We start from the raw sequence: 22,316 nt of genomic DNA on the forward strand, positions 1-22,316 counted from the left end.
AAACCTATACGTCAAGTAATAAAAATTAATAGTATAAAAATTTGAATTTTTAACGGCCTCGTTATTCACTAATGTGGATTTATTTTGGTTGTCTTTTAATTTTATAAAGTTTGCCTACATTATACGCGTATCAAGACAAAATTTATTGAAAATTAATTTTGAAAAAACATTTAAGAATTGATAACCCGAGCAAAGCCAGGTTAATAATAACATAATATTTTATCGTGAAAACTTTAAATTTAAAATAGTATTGCTTATAAATCAGCCTTTAAAAGTTTAAAGGTTACAGCGTAGGCGCTCTCTCTAAGTTTTGTCATACTGCACCTTTTTTTACTTCTCTTGTTGCGCATTCTGGTGGGTGGGAGTGAAAAAACCATTCACTAGCATACATCCATCCCTACCTGCTGCTTGCCATTCTATTACACCCACGTGTTTAATCTCTTTTCATCCCTTATATTCCCATACTCTACTTATAAGCTTATTTAATTTTCAGTACCTTATTCAAAGAGTATATAATTTTTTACCGGGACTTTTTTTGGCTTTTTAATGTTAAAAGATTGCTTTTTCATGTTTACTTTGTCTTCATGTTTAATTTATAAAAGAAAAAAATGTCTAATGGACTATGATTAAAGTTCCTGTGATATAAATTTTTTTATTACGACCTCGGATATGCTTTTATGCAGGCTATATGTACTCGTATTTCAACGGAGGAAGGTCCTCATTTCTTGTAATGGATGAAACGATAGGTGAAAAAAGATGCCAGACTTTTGCCGAGAATCAAATTCTACACCAAATAATCTCGACATTTAGAAGCCATCACGGTAATATTCATTACATCATTTGACCGGTCGTTTCCCAATAAATCACTGGGCCTGTTTTTTTTTTCAATTCATTTTAATGTTCCTCAGTAACCTAATTATTTTTTCACCGTTCATTATTAGAAATTTTTTTCTTCTTTGAGTGTCCCCTTCTAACGAAGGTTGTCTATCATAATGGCATTTCTTATTTTGCGAGTATCTGTTCTAAATAGCTCTACAGAAGAACAATTAAACAATACACCCTGATTACGCAACATTGAAATTCATTTTCGTCTCAACTTTTCTCGTTTAGATATTTTCCCTTGCGTAATCAATTGCAGCAAAACATATTTTTTTCGTTGATTAATATGTCCAAGGTATTCCAGTTTCCTTTAATTTACCTATAAATGCAATTTATAGAGTTAGTATTTAAACTTGTTTCTTCAAATTCTATGTCGGGGAAATATAAAATTTCACAAAATGCGTACGTAGTTCAATATTTCACAATTTCGAATTGATGCATTCGAAATGTGGGCTTACAGAAGAATGGTTCGCATCGCGTGGACGGAAAACAGGACGAACAATTCGATTATAAACGAGCTCAGTATACAAAGGAGATATTCCGCGTAGGCTTCCAGATTTTCCCCCGCTTTTTCGGCCATATAGTCCGTAGGCCGAAAATCTTGAGAAGCTGGACATACAGGCGAAAAATCGAGGGCAGCAGGTAGCGCGAAAGACCGCCGAAAAGATAGTTGGACCGAATTGAAAAGGCGACTGGAGAAACTAGGCTCATTGATTCAAATGGCAGGAGACCGCGTGAGCTACGGGGGAAAATTGTCAGCAAGATGTGAAACTGGTCGACAGTTCTCAAACATGAGAGGAAGAATCACTGATGATATTGACAATGACGACGGTTACCCAATAATAGGTACTACATTTTAACAAAGATTGTTTTCGCCATTTGTATCTTATTTTTTTTCTTTCTGCTGTTCTTACACTTATTTATTACGATTTAAAATTTAAACCTGGTAGCTCTCTCTCTCTCTCTCTCTCTCTCTCTCTCTCTCTCTCTCTCTCTCTCTCTCTCTCTCTCTCTCTCTCTCTCTCTCTCTCTCTCTCTCTCTATCTATCTATCTCTCTCTCTCTCTACAGGTGCTATCATTAAATTGATATCTCATCTGGTGTTGTTATATCATCATAAACTTTGTTAATTAATAAACCGCATTCTTGGTTAACCGTACTCAGCCGTTCCATCAGATCAGATATATATTATCAGCCAGTATCAAGGTATCTAGCAATTTTGAATTGCATGATAAAATTAAACGGTTAAAAAGCGAAGTTTTCTCGAAAAATGCACCTAATTAGATTTTATTTATTCATTATATACATTTCGTTAATCTTCTATAACAAAAATTAGGTGTTACATTTGGGGAAATTCTATCGTATTTTTTGTTAAACAAATCTGACAACACAGTTGTAAGACTTACCCGTCACGCGGTTTTTTTCTGATGCACGACTTACATACCCAACTTAATTAAAAATATTTATAATTATATTTAAATATAATATTTTTCTACAAAAGCTGTATGTCAGTGTTCCACTAACGCTCCTTGTGGTGACAGGGAGTACTATAGGCGCATTATACTCACTTAGACACTAGTTTAGAGCATTTTTTGATTTTTGGGGGGGGGTGCGATTATGAAAATCTTTTTCTGCGTATTATTTTTTTTAATTTTTAAATAAATGTGCCTAAGAAAAATAAGACCTTAATTAGCGAAATCTCAAGATGCTGAGGGTGACTTGCTCTACAGTCTCACTTCCTTGACCTTTTAAGTTGAAAATTTAATGGCATTAATAAAATAATCTGACTGAGTTTGGTCATAATCAGTCCAGTAGTTCTGGATATATAAGGTGTGACACCGAACACAGACACGTATATGCGAACATTAACATTTGGAAAACTTCCATCCGGTTTTTTGGGGCTCTTTAAGTACGAAAACGTCAAGATCCGGTGAAAACCGTATTTACCCAATTTGGACCGATTACTATACTTTCCCTTCTACAACTATTGCACTAGACTTCCTTATTTTTCCTGTTTAGTCTCCGGAAATTACCGTTCAGGTATTACTTCAGAGGTTGAATAAGGATGATATGTATGAGGGTAAATGAAGTGTGGTCTTATACAGTCTCAGTTCGACCATTCTTGAGATGTATGGTTAATTGAAAACCCAACCACCAAAGAACACCGGTATCCACGATCTATAGTATTCAAATCCGTATAAAAATAATTGACCATACTAGGACTTAAACGCTGGAACTCTCGACCTATTCAAAATCAGCTGATTTTGGAAGACGCGTTCACCACTAGACCAACCCGGCGGATTTGTAGCGCTAGACTAGAAAGTAAAAAGTAGACGATTGTAAAATCTGGATATAATTTTTTAATTATGTTTTCAATATTTCTATTTTATACATTTTTTTAAAACAAATTCCTGTACGATATTGTCGTTCGTGCATTTGATTTATGCCCTGTTTTTACAAATTATAATTATATATTTTATACGATTTTTCTGATGCCATTTTAAACTTAAAATAAAAATTTCCGATCTCCTTACAGTGGTGCCAATCCTCCAAAAGCTGGCCAAAAGTCCCTAAAATAAGATAGCAATTTTGGGACTTTTTAGAACCTAAGTTGTTAAGTTGGTACTTGTAGTTGACGAAATTAGCATCTATAAGATCCGAAGTAAGCACGTGCCGTCAGCGTCGGCGTCAGCAAACTCTCGTAAACGTTAAATGTCGAGTGATTTGTTTAAATAAATTATTATTGTTTATTGCTAAATCGCGTTGAAAAACTGTCAGTGTATCGAGGTTTTTCGTGAAAAGGAGTATTCAAGGTTAGTATTAAATTGGTTTTTGGGCGGAATTTTTATCTCTTGACATTATTTATATAATGTTTAAACAATTATAACGATTGTTTATATTTTTAATCGAATAACAATTAGAGTAACTCAGAAGTCCCACAAGATCCCGCTTTGAAAAAACTTGTGTGAGTCAAAGAATCATTTCTCTTTGAATTCCACTTTATACCAAGTTCCCATCATTGTCCGTTGTGTTTTTGAAATTTATTGTGATTTAATTCAACTTAATTCGATTCTAATCAATAATATCGGAAAGCAGTTTTTGATCATGCCATATGGGCATGATCATCTGCCAATAGGGCAGATGTCTGAAGAAGCACAAGAGTCGTGCAACAAATTTATAAACAAATATCGCCAGGATGTCGCTAGAAAAACAAGTCGAGCTAAAAACATGGAAGATGTTTTTTGCAGGCTGTTGGTTTCTTCAGATCCGGTAATATCGAGTGTTTGCGAATCGCCAAGCAAACCGATGAGAGCTCTTGATCGAGAAGCAAAAGTACTGCTTGAACTGCCTACAGCAAGTAGTAGCCTCTGTAGAAGATATGGGTAGTTCTTCAGCTGACAGCAGCTCAGATGAGTCCTATCATTCTTCAGATGATGAATATTAATTGTAATCATATTAGTTTTAATTAGTTAAATTGATATTAGTTTTAAGATATTATTTTATAAAGCGATTTATATGAATTCACTATTTAGTTAACAATTAACGCTACTGCCTCTTAAGAGGCAGTAACCTTAAAGAAAGAGCTCTTGTAAGAATAAAAATAATTTTTTTTTTCAAAAAGCAAACCTTTCTATGATAGAATTTTTCTTTCTTCATCTTTCATTCAGAATAGTATGCGCTTCTATTTCCCAAATTGCTATTTATTTTTTCCTGATAATGAAGTGGAATTACTATTGTGGAAAAAAATCCCTTTAATCCAAGTTATTGTACAAAATTAAATCAGTTTTTAATTTTATATTCATTTTTCAATTTTTTGTCGCCATTTTGGATCCGTAATTATATTTCTTTTTTTCCAAGTAAATTTAACAAAAAAAAGTCAAATTTGGATTCAGCATCCTCAAAAACATATTTTCACCGAGGAATCATTATTTTTTTTCTATGTATAAAGCATGTATTTGACTTTTGACCATGTTTTTGGCGATTGACACTATTGTGCTCCGTGAGGAACAGTAGCGTAACCGGGCTTTTATCCGGGGGGTTTCCCGGGTTCGTATCCCGATCAGACACGGCATTTTACGTACGCTTCAAAAATCCATTTCCATATAAGATTTCCAATGCTTATATAGTAAATTAATAATTCATCAATCGAAAAAAAATTCATTCCAGTTTTATTACTTTTCAAATTTTTTTCACTTCGTATTCTGTCGTTTTAAATTGTTTATTTTTTATTACTTTATCGTTTAGGATTTTTTCGGATGATAACTCCCGAGTTATCAAACAAAAGACTTTATGGAATTTTTATTAAATCGGTTTTATTTATATATTATAGTCTGTATTTACGCTTGAAATCCTGTACGATTCATTTAAATCCATCCTGGTGCATTCTTTGTATGTAGATGTTGTAAATAGTCGATAATGTAATGTAAAGTATTTATATATAACTAGCGTTTTTTTACTCTTTACAGACATAAGTTAGTTTGTATTTAAAAAAAAGAAGATTTATTTATATGTTTTTACAACGCGGATAATAATCTGTTAAAAAGGTATCAGCGTATGCTTGAAAACAAGTCGATATTTTTTTTCATATGTCTTCATCGGTTAGCAACTGGTTTTTTTTTTTATTGGATTCTTCTCTCTTTAAAAATTCATTACAATCTAATATAATTTAAGTTATTAAATATTTAAACGTATAATAATGGAATAGAAATGCTAGAATTTTGTAGTGCAAGAAATTTATATCGAAGAAGTGTTACGCATAGGTAAAACTGCTGTTCGATCAATTTTAATATAAAAAATTTATAAAATAAAAAATGTATATATGTACTACTGTGTTTATACGTATGGATATTCTTACGTGGAACTTTAGAAATTTTTATTATAATACTAGTAGCATGTCACGTATATTCACTTTTTTTCTTCTTTCTTTATAACATTATCCCTCATGTTCCTTTTGGTTCGCTATTTTATTGATTTTTTTAAAAATAAAGTATTGCGTTTTACCGTGCGTATTTCTTGTATCTATAATCTTTTTTCCGTTTTGATTTTATTGTTTTTCTCATCCTTTCTTTTGTCTCGTTATAAATAAGCTCATATTAATTCATATTGTATCAGCTAGTTTAATTAAAGGAAATGTTTAAATCTCGTATTATTTGATCCATTATTGTTTTCTTTTTTGTTTGGAAATACTTTATAGTATTTTTTCTCTCCTCTTTCCGTAAATATTCTTTATAAACCTTTTTAATTTTTCCTATTCTTTCATTACTTTTCGTCCATATACAGGGTTATCATAAAAGAATGATGCGGTTTCAGTAATTCATAGGAAGTTTGTAGCGAAATTTCTAGATGTTATATTGTATCCCTGAAAGCCTCCAACCTAAAAGTTTGTTTATCAGCAATTGTAACCAAAACGTCAGTTCTTGTATTGTTGCGGTGAGTTTAATGAGTTGCTATGTTCTCGGATAAAGACAAAGCAGTGTGTTTTATTGATGGCCGAATTAAAATCCGTAATTTTAGTTCAACGTGCTTTTCGACGTGAATTCGGAAGATATCCAATACACAAAAATAACATAACACGTCGGTTCAAACGATTTGAAGAAACCGGATCGGTTAAGAAACAGAAATCAACCGGCAGACCAAGTGTACCGGACGAAACGGTTGAACTAATTAGACAATCGGCAATTAGAAGTCCTGGGAAGTCCATCCCCCGTCGAAGCGTCGAATTAGGTATTCCAAAATCAACAGTTCACAAAGTTTTACGTAAAAAACTGAAATTACACGCTTATAAAATCCAGATACAGCAGGAATTGAAACCCGATGATGGTATAAAACGTTACAATTTCGCTGTTGAAATGTTGGACAGAATAAGTGAAAACGAATCGTTTTTTGATGATATAATTTTTACAGACGAAGGTAGATTCCATGTGAATGTATGCGTTAACAGACACAATTCACGAATATGGAGCTCTGAAAATCCACACGCAATTATTGGGAAACAACGCGATTCGCCTAAACTTAACGTTTGTTGTGGTGCGATGAAAAATCGTGTAATAGGGCCTATCTTCTTTGCTGAAAAAACAATTAATGGAGTTATGTATCTTGACATGTCAACCGATTATTGCTTTCCTCAGCCGGATGAACTCGAAAACATTCATCGACTTCATTTCCAACAAGATGGTGCTCCCCCGTACTTCAATGCATCGGTCACGGACGCTTTGAACGAAAAATTTGGAGATCGATGGATAGGCCGGCATGGAACCGTACTTTAGCCTCCAAGGAGTCCAGACCTGACACCTTGCGATTTTTTCTTGTGAGGGTACATCAAAAGCGTCGTTTATACACCTAAACCACTTAAAAAACAGGATTAATGAAGCAATGATTACCAGTAAAGAAGAAATGTTGACTAATGTTTGGAGAGACGTTGAGTATCGTTTGGACATTTGTCGAGCGACTAAGGGCGCACATATTGAAATTTATTAATTATGTAAAAAGATGTTTGAGACGACAAATTTGAAAAATAAAAACCATAAACTGTAAGTAATTCTATTTTAATTTAAACCATGTTCAAAACCGCACCATTCTTTTATGATAACCCTCTATTTCATCCTGTATTTCTAAGGTATCTTTCATCACAATGTTGCTTATATATTCAGTTATTCGTATTTTTATTTTAAATCGTTTTCATACATATGACACCTACTTCAATATTTTTCGTTATAGATCGGCATTTTTTCTTTGCACATTTATTTAACGTATCCCTATCTTTTTTCTCTTTTTCTTTTTTTGTTAAGCCTCCGGAACCACCGTAAGGTATTACTTCAGAGGATGATATTTATGAGTGTAAATGAAGTGTAGTCTTATACAGTCTCAGGTCGAATATTACTGTGATGTATGGTTAAAACCTGAACACCAGAGAACACCGGTACCCACGATCTAGTATTCAAATCCGTGCAAAAGTAACTGCCTTTACTAGGATTTGAAACGTTGAACTATCGACTTTGAAAACAGCTGATTTACGATGACGAGTTCACCACTAGATCGATCCGGTAGGTATTTAACGTATCCAAATTAATAGAATGATATATACGTATGTTTTACTATGAGGAAAAAATACGCGAGTTCGTGTGTGTAGGAGTTTATCAACATACGTATTTCCAGTACATATTTTTAAAAAAAACAAAAAAACAAATTGCAAGCGGATAATGTTTAGATATTTTAACTGAAGAAAATATGTAAAGTCGTACCAATAATACGCTAATAATTTTCTGTATTATTGTTGTTTATAATAATATTATTATTATTATTGTTTATGTATACATATTAGTTTTTAACGAAATTTCATTTAGAGTTACGTTTATATCGGTTTTTAAAACAAAATCTAGTTAATAGTAGTTTTAAAAATATCTATTTAAAACTGCTTTACCGCACGCGGAATGTGAACATACATTTATATACACAGAATGATTCACGAAGAATATAACTAACTTTAAAAAAAAAAATTTTCTTCTGGTGAAAATAAAGAAAAAGGTACATATAAACATGTAAAAGTTCTCCGCTTTTGATAAAATTAACCTACACTGTTATTCTTTGAGCCCAAATTAAGGAGTTAATTAGTATTTTTATATGAAATCTAATCTGAAGAATTGAAAAAAAAAAATAGTTCTCAGAACTGTATTTTTAGTAGTTTACAAGAAGGTTGTGGTAAAAGATAAAATATTGGCGACGGAGGGGAAAGCACACTATTTTATGTTTGTGTAAAATAACTTTGTTAAATGAGTATTAAACAAACAAAAGTTTTAAACAAAACTTGTAGAGAATTTGTTTCTTAGTTAAGTGGTATGAATAAAGTCTACAGAAAGTAAGTACATACATTAGAATTATAGATGTTGAAGCAGCACTGAAATCAGGGTGAAATCATTTGCCAGCCGACATTTGCTAACGAAGCGTATCCGAACGTATGTTTATATGAACTTTCTTCTTTATTTTCACCAGTTCAACATGTCTTGGAAGTTTGTTACATTCTTCGTGAATCATCTATACATATACAGGGTATATATGATGTAAGGTCACCCAATTTTTTTTTTTTTTTTTACTACAATTTAATTTAGGAAAACATAACCAATGCCATACCTGATTTTGACTTGAATACTTTTTTTAACGTAATCAAAAATTTTGACCACCGTCCATGTTAGTTCCAATATTAGCTTTTCAAATCGCAGGACGGTGATATCACATATACCAGTTCCATGTACCGTGGCGGAGTGGTAGCGCCTGTCACGGCCTTTCATCCGGAGGTCCCGGGTTCGAATCCCGGTTAGACTTGGCATTTTTCATACGCTGAAAATTTCCGTTTGAGCTAATGATCATAGCAATTGAGCACGTAAGCTAAAAAAAAATTATCGATGGTGTAAATTTCCCGTGAATGTCCTTATCGTTTTTGGAATATTTTCCATTAAAATGCTTATTGAATGAGAGTTCTTTAATATAGGTGTAACCTAAAAAAAAAATAATAGTATTCAAAAAGATTAGATTTAGGAAAAATTGATTAATTTTGCGTAATTGATTTTCTTTTAAAATACTTTTAATTATTTAAAATAATCGGAATTCATATTATTCATAATTTAATGTTGATTTTAGCCTTGTCCAATTATTTTTTTACTCTTTTAATGCATCTTTGATGTAATTCAATACATTAATATCGACAGGTAATTGATGGCAATCCACCGGGTTGGTCTAGTGGTGAACGCGTCTTCCCAAATCAGCTGATTTTGAAGAGGTCGAGAGTTCCAGCGTTCAAGTCGTTTTAATCGGATTTCAATACTAGATCATGGATACCGGTTTCCTTTGGTGATTGAATTTCAATTAACCACACATCTCAGGAATGGTCGAACAAAGACTGGACACGACTACACTTCATTTACACTCATACATATCATCCTCTGAAGTAATACCTGAACGGTTATTCCCGGAGGCTAAATAGAAAAAAGAAAAGAAAGGTAAGTGATGGCAGTCTTGCTGGAACTCTCTTTTCAGAAACATTACGCCGACCACCCTGAAAATTTCCAGCAAGGTGAGACCGTTTTCCTGAAGGACGGTTCACCATCCTATTTCAGTAGAGAAGTTGATGAATTCTTAAATAGAAAATTTAAAATTTCTGGAAAATTTGGATAATTGGATTTCTGGAATTTGGAAAATTGGGATTTTCTGGAAAATTTTAAACATTGAAAAGGATTAGTGGAATATCCAGAGCTTATGCGATTGAAGTTTTCTTGTTAGGTCATTTAAATCCTATTGCTTTTGTCCTTCCTGGATATTTCAGATATTGAAGCTGTGAAAAAAAAACAACAGAATAATTGGTGTTTGTTAATTCCTTACTTCTTACACGCTTTGCAGATGTAAAGAGAACATTTCGAAATAGAATATCAGTTCCGCTTAGAGATTGAAGGATTTTATTTTCAGCACTTGTGCTCAAAAATAATAAATTAGTATGAACGTTATTTTTTTGTAAGTAAATTGTAAAATTTATTAATAATGGTTTCAGTTTCATAAAAGGGAAGTGATTTTTTTTTTGTTATTAATTATAACTTAGGTATTTAAAATTTAAACACCATCAGTTAACTAGGATTTTTAACGGCTGATATATTGGAAACAGATAGAGATATGTATGTGCGGTTTACAGCACGGTTGTTTAAACCAGGGAGTGCGCTCGTAAATTTTCCAGAACGTTTGATTTTGTATTACAGCAGACGGTAGAAATATGGCCCACAGCCACAGGAGTCCCCGGCTACATGACATTATTATGAAACATGAACTTCTCATATGTTTAACTTTTTTTTTAGCGAATTAAAATTTTAGCTACTTTTTTTATCTCCGTTTTTTTGCTTTTGGATGTTCAAAAGTAAGTACCATTTTCGTACGGTCTGATTTTTTTTTTATAATTTGGGTATATTTTTTATCTGCTCATTACTTTTTAATAACATCAATAAAAATAAGAGTGAAGTTAGGGTTAGGAATCAAACCAAATAATTTTTATATCCACAAAAACATTTAATAAATGAACATTTGAACAAGTTAACGATCAACAGTTAGAGTAAAAAATGTGTTATCCATTGAAATAGTCCAATTTTGATACCCTGTACGTTCATAGTGTTAAAAAAACTTAGCAAACGGGTTGGTATCCTTCAAAGCGGTTGTTTTTGCTTGTCTTGTTCTGGTATCGTCTACAGTCCGCTGTTTTCGAAGTCCTGTTATTAAGACATGTCTTTCTGTTTGTTACGCGTAAACAAACGGGTCACCGGCTCGTACCGCTTTCTATGTATTTTAAGATATGTTTAGTCAACAGATCGTCCTTCTTCATACCCCATTTAAGGAATTGATCATATCTTTAGTTATAAAATATGATAACATTAAAATATTACTTAGGCCTGACCTTTAATTAAAACAAATTTTACGTGAAAGAAAAATTCTTTATTTCTCCTAAAAAAAAAAAAAAACATTTCCGGAACGGCATTCCGGCACCAGTGATTTTCGTCATATTTTACATTGAACTGATATATGACGTTAGTGTCATTTAACAAATATAAAGATGACTCCAAAATGGAAGAAACAAAAATTTAGGTTAAAAATGTCTAAAAAGCCTCTTTATTAACAGTTGTAGAAAAAAAATAAGGGAACTTATTTTTTATACACTCTGGATAAGTGAATTTATAGTCCTGTGTAACCAATACTAAGCAAAAAATCTCTGGGTTTTTTTTTATCGTAGTAGCCACTGTTTCACCTCGGTGAGGCCGGTCATCTACGAAACCACTGCGACGAGAGGCTCGATGTCCTTCCTGTCGGTTGCATGGACATGCACCCGGTGATAACGGATGCAAGGCTTCACCTGCGACGTGAAGATGCGGCGCCTGCTCAGTGCTGATGGGTGTCTGTGGGGGATAGCGCCGTCCAGAAGGAGTGGGAGGCTCCGGCGTCCCACCGTCAATGATTGGACGAGCACCAGAGGAAGGAATGTAAGATCCCTCCACCAGAGGGAGGGTCTTACATTCAAAAGGGGATTTCTTTGGGGGTTTCCCGGTAGAGTCAGGGCATTAAGACCGGAGTCCCGGTGAGCGGACCCCCTTTGAGGGTCCTCTCACTAGAGGCGTGGCATGTACTGCAAGACCGAGACCTTCTGGCTACGTGGGCGGGACCTTGTGTTCTGCCGAGGTAGTTTGAGGCGAAGGCACCCCCCGAAGCTGAGTTATGCTGGTCCGGCTCTGGGAGGCGGGATAAATGAAGGTAATAAAAAAAAATTATGGAATGTAACTTTTGCTTACGGCATTGCGTTACTACTTATTAAACAAATATTTTTTAATAATTATTTCATGTTAACCTTGAATTTAATATATGTTGTATTTATTTTTCCTTTATATATTTATTGATGTTTTATTGAAATAATGATTTATATTTATAAATAAATTAATTAAGAAATACTAATTGTGCTATTTTCCACAGATACAGAAAAGTATATGAGTTAAGAGAGATAGATAAACAAAGTATATGCTAATAGAAAAAATATTTAAATGAATTAGTAGTATAACTACGTAAAGCCGGTGTAAAAAAAAATGGCAAAGTATTGCATGAGTTTCCCAACTATTAATAATAAATAAATTAATACGATCAATGTCCCACAAATATTTCTATTTGACCCAAATTTTAAGAAAATCGGTTTGTTCAATCCTGAGATATAAGGTAAAAAATAGTGCGACAGACATAAATACGCAGTTACTTACGGTTTGGCTGAGAAGTCAACATACCCCTAAAGTTAACGAAAAATATGAGTTAGGATATGTGTTTAGAACATATGGTATTTTCGTTGGGGTCGGTTGGCAACAGTTTTTTTACAACGTCATACGCTGTTGAGTAAAAGACAGTTGTGCTGAAATGGCTGACACGAGTACTGCGTTGAGGAGCGGTTAGTGACAATTGTTGTATGGATTCGTAAACGACAACATAAGAATCAAACAATGAAGCTAATTAATGATATGTTTCAGCAACGCTTTAAAAGGTTCCCCAACACGAAAAGAACAATTTAGGCTTGGGAAAAACGTGCATTTGAATTAGGTAAAGATAGGTCCTGGAATGGACATGTTAGAAACACGTCCTGCTATTGCAGTTTCCATTGAACAGTCCCCGATAAATCGACTCGTAAACGGTCAGCTGAACTTCGTATACTGCGTATGTTGAAGACCGTATGAAAAAGGACTTGAAAGTTAGGCCATTTCCTCCAATGTTCATCAGTGAACTGTCAGATGCAGACATGGAATGTTGTGCTGCATCCTGCTGGACTTTATTAGAAAAATTCCCCGCTGCAGTTGCCCGTGGAAAGGTGCTTTTTACTGACGAATGTGCGATCTACCGCAGTTCGCGTGCCAGAAATGTGTTATTTTGGGTAAAAGAAAATCCTTATTACGCGACAGATCCACCGCACGTCATGATACGGACTGAAATGACACCTCGTCATTTGTTTGATCCTTATTTTTTGTCGGGCCAGTGAGAGCACAGACTTATTTAGAGATGGAGGGACGGTTAATACCGCAGCTTCAAGAAAAGGATCGTATGGAACGAGTGTGGTCGCAGAAGGATGGATCTCCTCCACTTTCAGTCTATCAGTCCGCTGGTCATACAATACGGGACGGGAAATGTAGTTCTATATATTTTTTTTTCTTTTCAAAGACTATTGTAATATTTCATAAGAATTTATTTTTTAATAATTTTAGTGTCTTTCCCGTTAATAAGTAAATATAAAACAACTCCTTATAACTCCATTGCTACATAATATTTCTGCATTTATGTCACCATAAATTAAAACATAGAGATCGTTGTAGATTTAGCGTTCTTTGGATCTACCGACTGAAAATTCAGATACTTTCAATTCAAAAAATTTAAAACAGTCGATTATTTGTTTGCTGAAATATTTTAATCAGATCCCGGTATATTAATTAAACAATACTTAGACGTTATAGTTGTTAAATTAAATTCTTAACAAAACGAAAAAAATAATAAAATTTAATCTAATTTCGACGAATAGGCGGATCAGTTCTAAGTTTGTCATAAAATTAATACATCAAAATTTCTAAATTATTTTTAGAACGTTGTGGGATTTTCGAGAGCGATTACAATAATGAAATGTTTGTAAAACATATCTGAAATATTCCTGGAACGGTTTAGATATAATGAAAGAATTTAGATTATTTATGTACACGTTAAATATTAATTAAATAAACTTTTGTAGATTTTGTTTTCTTTCTTTTTATCTTACGTAAACATTTGAATATGTTAAAACCTCCTCTAACCAATTGACAGAAAAAATAAGAAAAGCACGTGCTTCTCCCTCCCACTAAAATGTTTACGTAATATTAGAATGCACCTTAATTAAAAGGGTAAAAATAAATAATGATTTCCTTTTAAAATTATCTCTGTTCAGATTAACTATTGTAATTTCGTTACTTTTCCGTTTTACGTGTCAACAAATACTATTGCCAGTTTTCAACTAGTTTACCTTTAAATCATGCCAACAGAATAATGTTCTGCAAGGTGCAGTTTTTTTAGTTTTTTTTCAAATTAAGTTGAAAAAACTGTTTTGCTATTGTTACGTTATATGAATAACGGTTTTGTGTAAAGGTGTTTCAAATGTTAATTTTTTAACTTATTCCTTTTTTTTCGTTATTGTATTATTTTAAATATTGTCTTACCTTTTACTCAGGAGGCCAAAAAACGGCAATTCAGCAAGGATTTTCTGAAATAAATCACGATGATGAAGCCAATAAACTCTGAAAGATACGGATCTCCACTATCTATCTGAACCAAACCGCATTTTGTTACAGTGTTTTGCGTTCCCTCCCGTTAGCGGGTCGAAAATATTTTTTGAATGATACCCGGATTTTTCTCCGGTATACCAACATTCGTCCGAAATAATTTTAATCCAGTTTTTATGTAATCTTTTATTAAAGGCATTAAACTTTGCTTCTGCGTGGCATCTTGACCAAAAAAAATCTTTTGTTTAAATTCCTTACTTTGACGGCAGTATCCACCGAAAACTGAGGTAATATACGACCAACATAATGTTTTCTTCGCGTCAACGTGCTTTCGTGAATTTCAATTGTTATATGGGATCCACCGTATTGTTAATTATTTCGCGAGCAAAAACTTCGTACGTAAGTTAATCCTGTCCACAAAAGTGTTCTGGTTGATTTTTATCTCGTTATCACAAAACTTACCTGAGGGTAAATTAAGAATCCTATTTTCCAAAATTGTAATCTAGAATGTATTTTATCGTAACCGTTTAAATAATTTAGACCCTCGATTTGGAGCACGTCCACCGGTCCCTCGGACACATACGTAAAATCATGTCGTGTCCCCCGTTCGCATCTACGTGATGTTATTTAATTTTTTGCTCCTAGAAAAACGATACAGCATTAACTAAACGCATGGAAAGTAAAAACACGACTGGTCAAAGTTGTCTAATCGATGACTGATAACCAGCTACGTATTAATCTATACCCACCGGGCTGGTCCAGTGGTTAATTTGTCATCGTAAATCAGATGATTTCGAAATTGAGAGTTCTAAGGTTCAAATCCTAGAAAAGGCAGAGTTACTTTTATACGTATTTGAATAGTTGATCGTGGAAACAGGTGTTACTTGATGGTTGGGTTTCAATTAACCACACAGGAATGGTCGACCTGAGACTGTATAGAGGATAAACTAATTTATCCTCTGAAACAATACCTTACGGTGGTTCCGGAGGCTAAACAAAAAAAAAGTATATATATATATTTTTTTTTACTGATTATATGAACGCGCGCGCATTATGGACATGTACAAACATGCATGGTAGGTACAGTGACTCGCCATGTTGATAAATAAATACAATAACAATTACTATTTAAACAGCTAGATAAAATTAATAACTTTTCTTGACTTATAACGTACCGTAATTTTTCCACGTTTATTTGCTTTAATTTAACTCAGAATGTTATTTTTTCCATGGATGTTCTCAAATCTTGCAACCTTAATTTAACATATTTCCTGACATTGCTTATTGATGAAATTTTGGACAATTACTAAGGTCAGGTGACAATACAATATTCAACCATTACTTTTGCAAACATCCCCTCGTACAGTGGGTAAATTAAGGGTGCGGGTGTAAAATATTGAAAATCTTCAAAACGGGTATGCGGAGATTTTGGGGTCGCAGATGACAAATCCGGTAGCTGTTTGACATCAAAAATTACAAATCTTGGTACCGGAGTTTTTGTGGTTTCGAATTTGACAATATTTCGTGTGTGTGTATATATATATATATATATATATATATATATATATATATATATATATATATATATATATATATATATATATATATATATATATGTATATATAGTTTATTAAATTAAATAAAAAGTTCAGCATTTCGTTACTTTGTGTAGTAAATGTTTGAATGAAAATTTGTTTGACATTTTGTAAATATATTACCAATTTCAACATGTGATGTTATTTTTTGAAATCCAAATTAACCTACTAATTAAACTCGTGAGATGTAGGATAATAATTTGATTAAAGTAAGACTAAAAAGTATAAAGCAAGTTATGAAAATAGTTGTGATATTTTCTGTATATTTTATAATTCACGGGGTTAATTTTTTGATAATTTTTTTACCGGTTTAACAAATTAATTGGTTTTTTAATGAAATATAATTTTTAATTTTTTGTTTGCAAAACCAAAAATGTTCTGCAACACCATTTTTATTTGTGTTTTTTTGGGGCGGGGGGCTAAAATAAGTTTTCAAAAAATTGATAGTTTAAAAATTAAAAAAACCTTACCCAGATGTTATTATTAATTACCACAACCCCGTAATAAGAAGCAGTATAGGACACGATAAAATATTTTGTCATATTTACCGAGTTGCCAACCTCATTCACAGTTTAGCGGTGGCAATGTGCTGTGATGTGATGGAGGTTTTACGTACAGTACATATAAAACCAACAAATACTACCGTTAGCACCAGCTTTAATATTATCTTACAAGGCAAGGCCACATCATTGAGTGTTGAGACACGCCACGCCTCACGGTTAAACTTCAAAACTAAACCAAGCCAAACCAGTTCTTTTACTGTTCTATTGGACGGTTTTCGACACTGGAGATCGCTAAACTTCTAATAAATCCAAGTAATATTTCTACATTTTTTTTCTATATTTTTTTTTTACGTTAAAATATTTTTAATATCTCTCTCTCTCTCTCTCTTTCACACGCGCGCACGCACGAAACGTATATTTATTAAATTTAAAAAAAAACAAGTTTACATTTACCTTCTGGTTATAGATCTGGTGATACAGTATATTTAATCAAAATTATTTATTTGTTTGTGTGTTCAGCTTTTTATCTGATCATGTTGTTTTTTTTTCAGTATTGGTTAAATGGATTGCAGTGTTGCCAACTGTTTTTAATAACACGACGTACTGTTGACATAGCAATAAATTTAACTTTTTATATCGGTAAAGGTTTCTTTGTAATATTAGACTTATATTTCATTTTATTATTATTATTATTTTCTTTTTATAAATACTTTATTAGTTTCTAGTTTTAAGTTGTTTGATAAAATTCGAAATGAAGAAGTCTTAAAACGAATTTGAGAGATGAAAAACAGATTAGAACCAAGTTGAAGACTTTTTATATATTTTTTTTCATATTTTTATATTTGCCGATTAGTTTCAAAATTTAAAAACTAGTTTCAAAATAATGTTATAAAATCAAGATCGGTACATTCGAAAGGAATTTTAATGATTTGTTTCCTACCTGTTCTAATTAATACATTTCTCACGTTCTTCGCTGAATTTGGGAGTATTTAGATCAAATTGAGCACAGATATCGGTTATATTAAAAAAATTTCTTAAAAGTCTGTACGGTTGTTTCGTTTCGATAAACTTTAACGGAAAATACATGTAATAATTAAAATTATCGTATAAAAGCTTAAGGACGAATCGTTTTCACTGTCGAAAGAGGTACGTTAATTATTATATTACCTGTCCCAGGTTTTCTTACGGCTTTAAAACGTATAAATCACCTACTGTACAATAATCAGTGTTGCTTTTTCTTAAAGTAATGATGTTCACGATATAGTCGAATTTCGGAACGTTTATTTAGTTCAATGAAGAAGACCAACTGGAAATTCCTCTTTACTCCTATATTTAGCCTGGCATGGGATGATTGTTACTTTTTAAGGATGATTTCCGTATTTTTTTTTTTACTGATTGTGTCTCAGGTCACTTATAAACCTTAATTACAACAAATGAAGGATTTGAAAAAAAAAATTAATAAATGCTTTTTTTTAATCCTACGGGAAGGAAATAATATTGCAAATATTAAATAATAATGATTATCGAGTAATTTACAAATAAATATATGCGTAACGTTTTGACGCAGCTTGTTAGCGTTAATCTACTGTGCGTCAGATTAATAGTTCGAAGACCGGCCGAGCTAATTATTTATTAAAAATTTCGATACTGTTCTTTGCCACCATTTTATTGTAGGGTTTTAATTAACAACACGTCTCAGCCTCGTGATTTATGAATATATGTGCTTTAAGTACTGACAATCTTTACATAAATAAGTAAAGCATCTGCTTACGAGAAAAATAAACATCTGGTGAATTTCTATTTCTTTAATTTTTTTATCGTTTTATATGAAGAAAAACTTAAGTAGTGAAATAAAAATGTATGTGGAATAATTTAATACCTGTCACTATGTTTTATCATCGGTATATATATATAATGTGATTTGCATTTAAAAGTAAATACTTATGAAATGAAAGTATAGTTAGTTGTAAACTTATTATAATAGAAGTGAAAGTATTTTTTGCGATAAAAAGTTTTAGATAGAATTTGTTGTTTTATTTTAATGGTTGTGAAATTTTATTATTTAATTGGCTAAGATTTAAAAAGGTTAAATGTTGCTTAAAAATCAGACACGGTAAAATCAATGTTAAATTTTTCTATTTTGAAATTTTAAATTTGTTTAGAATGTAATATTAAAGTACTACAATTGGTTTTGTCGATATGAAATGTATTTATTTAATAAAAGAGTAATATACCGTTTTCTTTAATTTTTTACGTTTATACTTTAACTTTCCCGACGAATGCAGTTAAAAACTATATTAAAGAGGTATGGTGATCATGTCAGAAATGGGGTATCATGTTTTTTTTCCTTTTAACAAATCTTTAGGTTTTGGAATCCTACTAGTTCATCTACACCAAAAACACATATGTACAGGTTGATTCAAAGAAACGGGAAATTAAAAAAATTAAATAACGTTAATGAAAAATGTTTTTTAGAAAATTATTTTTTTTCATGTAATTGTACAAATGTTGCCATTTTAGGATACATACATTTTAGTTTATTTTTTAAAGATGACATCTTGCAGGTGACCTCCTCTTCTACGTAAACACTCACGAAGTCTCTTCGTTAAATTGTTCGTGGTTTGACGTAACATCTCGACTGGAATTTCCGCAATTGCTTCTCGGATCTTTGCCTTCAGTTCTTCCGTTGTAGCAGGTCTACTGTGGAACGCTTTGCTTTTAAGGTGACCCCACAAAAAGTAATCGCAAGCTGAGAGATCAGGCGATCTTGGAGACCATCTAATGTCATCGTTTCGTGAAATGACACGTTGTCCAAACAATCGGCGTACAGCTGTCATCGATATTCGTGCAGTGTGTGACGTTGCTCCAGTTGTTATTGCTTGTTGAAACCAGGCTGTGTTAAGAATCGGTGGAAATCTCTTTTGTTGTTCCGCAAGAAATGTTTCAAGCACGGCTACGTAACGAGCCAAGGTCACTGTAATCGCAAGACCGTTGTCATCCTCAAAAAAATAAGGGCCTATAACACCGTAAGATGACAGCACACCACACAGTCACTTTCTGGCTGTGCAACGGATGCTGGTGTAGCTGCGTAGGATTTTCTTGTGCCCGGTATCTGAAATTTTGCTCGTTAACAAATCCAGTGAGGTGGAAATGCGCTTCGTCTGACATCCACAGTTCGTGAACAAACTCTTCTTTATCATCTATCTTCTGAAGCATTACAGTACAGAATTGTGCTCGCACAACTGTATAGTTCGGTTTCAGTTCCTGGACGATCTGCAACTTGTATGGATGGTATTGCAGGTCCTTCGCTAACATTCTTCGAACACTTTAACTGTGCAAGTGTAAAGATCCTGATAGATGACGGATTGACCGATGTAGACTTCGTGTGACAGCATCTTGTACATTCTGTGGTGTACGGACCGTTCACTCACGGCCTGCAGGATTCTTTTTCATTGCCGAACCGGTTTCTTCAAAATTAGATATCCTTATTTAATTGCATGTGCTGATGGAACACGGTCGTGGCGTCCCAGATTAAAATGACGGCGAAATTCTCTACACGCTCCCTCTACACTGTCATTGTTTTTGTAAAACGCTTTGATAGCAAATGCACGTTGCGCACCACTCCAAGGATCCATGACAACTAAATGGCAGGTTAAGTTAGAGAGGCTGGCGCCACTTATAAAACGGTACCAATCGCCCACGGCTACTAACACAACTTTCAAAATTTCCCGTTTCTTTGAATTATCCTGTATGTGTGTGTCGCAATGCGTTTGGCGTCATATTTCAGGATTGACCGAACGAACCGTTTTCCTTCAAATTTGGATCAAATATTTTTATATATGGGTAATTGATCGCAATAATTTTTTTTTCAAAATTAGTTTATGGTGTGGGGGTATATCGCGAAAAACCAGCTTCGTTTTTCTTTAGAGGAATTTTTGGAAAACTTTATTAAATCAAATTATTAAAACATATGTATAAATAATCCAAACAAATTTCTTTCAAAAAATCCACCACGCCTTTTAAAATTGAATATATGTTTTAGTAATTGCAAGCCTGAACGTCCTCAACCTTAATCTCTTTCAAATTGAAGTATGTTGAAAAATATGTTACATAATTAATAAAATTACAAGTTTCAAAAAGTCAGAAGAGTGAAACTACCTAAGAATCTCTAATGGCAGTAGCGTTGTTATCAACTCCATCATTTAGTCAGGATACAATGAAGCTGTCTACTGGCCACCTAAATAGGTAAAACATGTATATTTAATGTTAATTAGACGAAGTTAGCGAGCGTAAGTTATGTTTGGTTAGGTTATATTGATATAAACCCACCGGGTTGGTCTAGTGGTGAACACGTCTTCCCAAATCAGCTGATTTGGAAGTCGAGAGTTCCAGCGTTCAAGTCCTAGTAAAGCCAGATATTTTTACACGGATTTGAATACTAGATCGTGGATACCGATGTTCTTTGGTGGTTGGGTTTAAAATTAACCACACATCTCAGGAATGGTCGAACTGAGAATGTACAAGACTATACTTCATTTACACTCATACATATCATATTCATTCATCCTGTGAAGAATTATCAAACGGTAGTTACCGGAGGTAAAACAGGAAAAAGAATGAAAAGGTTATATTGATATAGTAGTATACGTCATTACACGGAATCAACATAATCTAATCAAACATAACCTACGCTCGCTTCGCTCGCTAAACTCGTCTGATTAACATTAAAAATAAAAATTATATACAATAAGTTATACGTATAGGTGATTTTATTTTTATATACGCAAACAATTGGATTTCAGTAGACGTCCCGTATAACCTATAAGTACCGATATTCTTTTTTTGTACATCCTGTAAATTCAAATAATTTGGATTTCAGATCTTTTTTCCCAAATCAATTTTAACAATATAATACCTTGTAGAGTTAGCTACACCAGTTATCACGCGCGCCACCTTATTGCCTATCATACAAAAGTATATTCTTCCCGGTACAATAATTGTTAGCGATTGCCGAAAGACATATAATTATTTACAACACGAGGGCTATTAACAGTTGGTGAACCGCAAATATAATTTCATACATTCGGACACGGGAGCTCATACACAGACAATCGAGCGTACGTGGCGAGTAGTGTGTTCAAACGTTCCTCAGTAGGAAATTGTAAGCACCACTTGCACGGGTATCTCGCAGAGTTCTTTTTCAAAAGAAAATATAGGGACTACAAGACCCGAGTGCATCATTTATGGTCCAGTCTTGCATCATTGTATCCTGACTATATGATGGAGTTGCCCAACCATGCTACTGCCAATACAGATTCTGAGGAAGAATACTAAAAGGTAATTTCACTCTTCCTACTTTTGAAACTTATATTTTTATTAACTTGTATTTTTTATGTTTTTCTTCTTTTGCTCTATCTCCGGTCAGTTTAAATATTTTTGAAACATTTTTTGAAAGTTTATTACACTTGCTTGATATATAGAATTATAAATATCTACAATTTTTTTTAAAAATTATTATGGCCAAAAACGTCAGGTTTTTAATATATA

This window comes from Lycorma delicatula, chromosome 11 (assembly GCF_047948215.1).
Source record: "Lycorma delicatula isolate Av1 chromosome 11, ASM4794821v1, whole genome shotgun sequence".
Taxonomy (NCBI): Eukaryota; Metazoa; Arthropoda; class Insecta; order Hemiptera; family Fulgoridae; genus Lycorma; species Lycorma delicatula.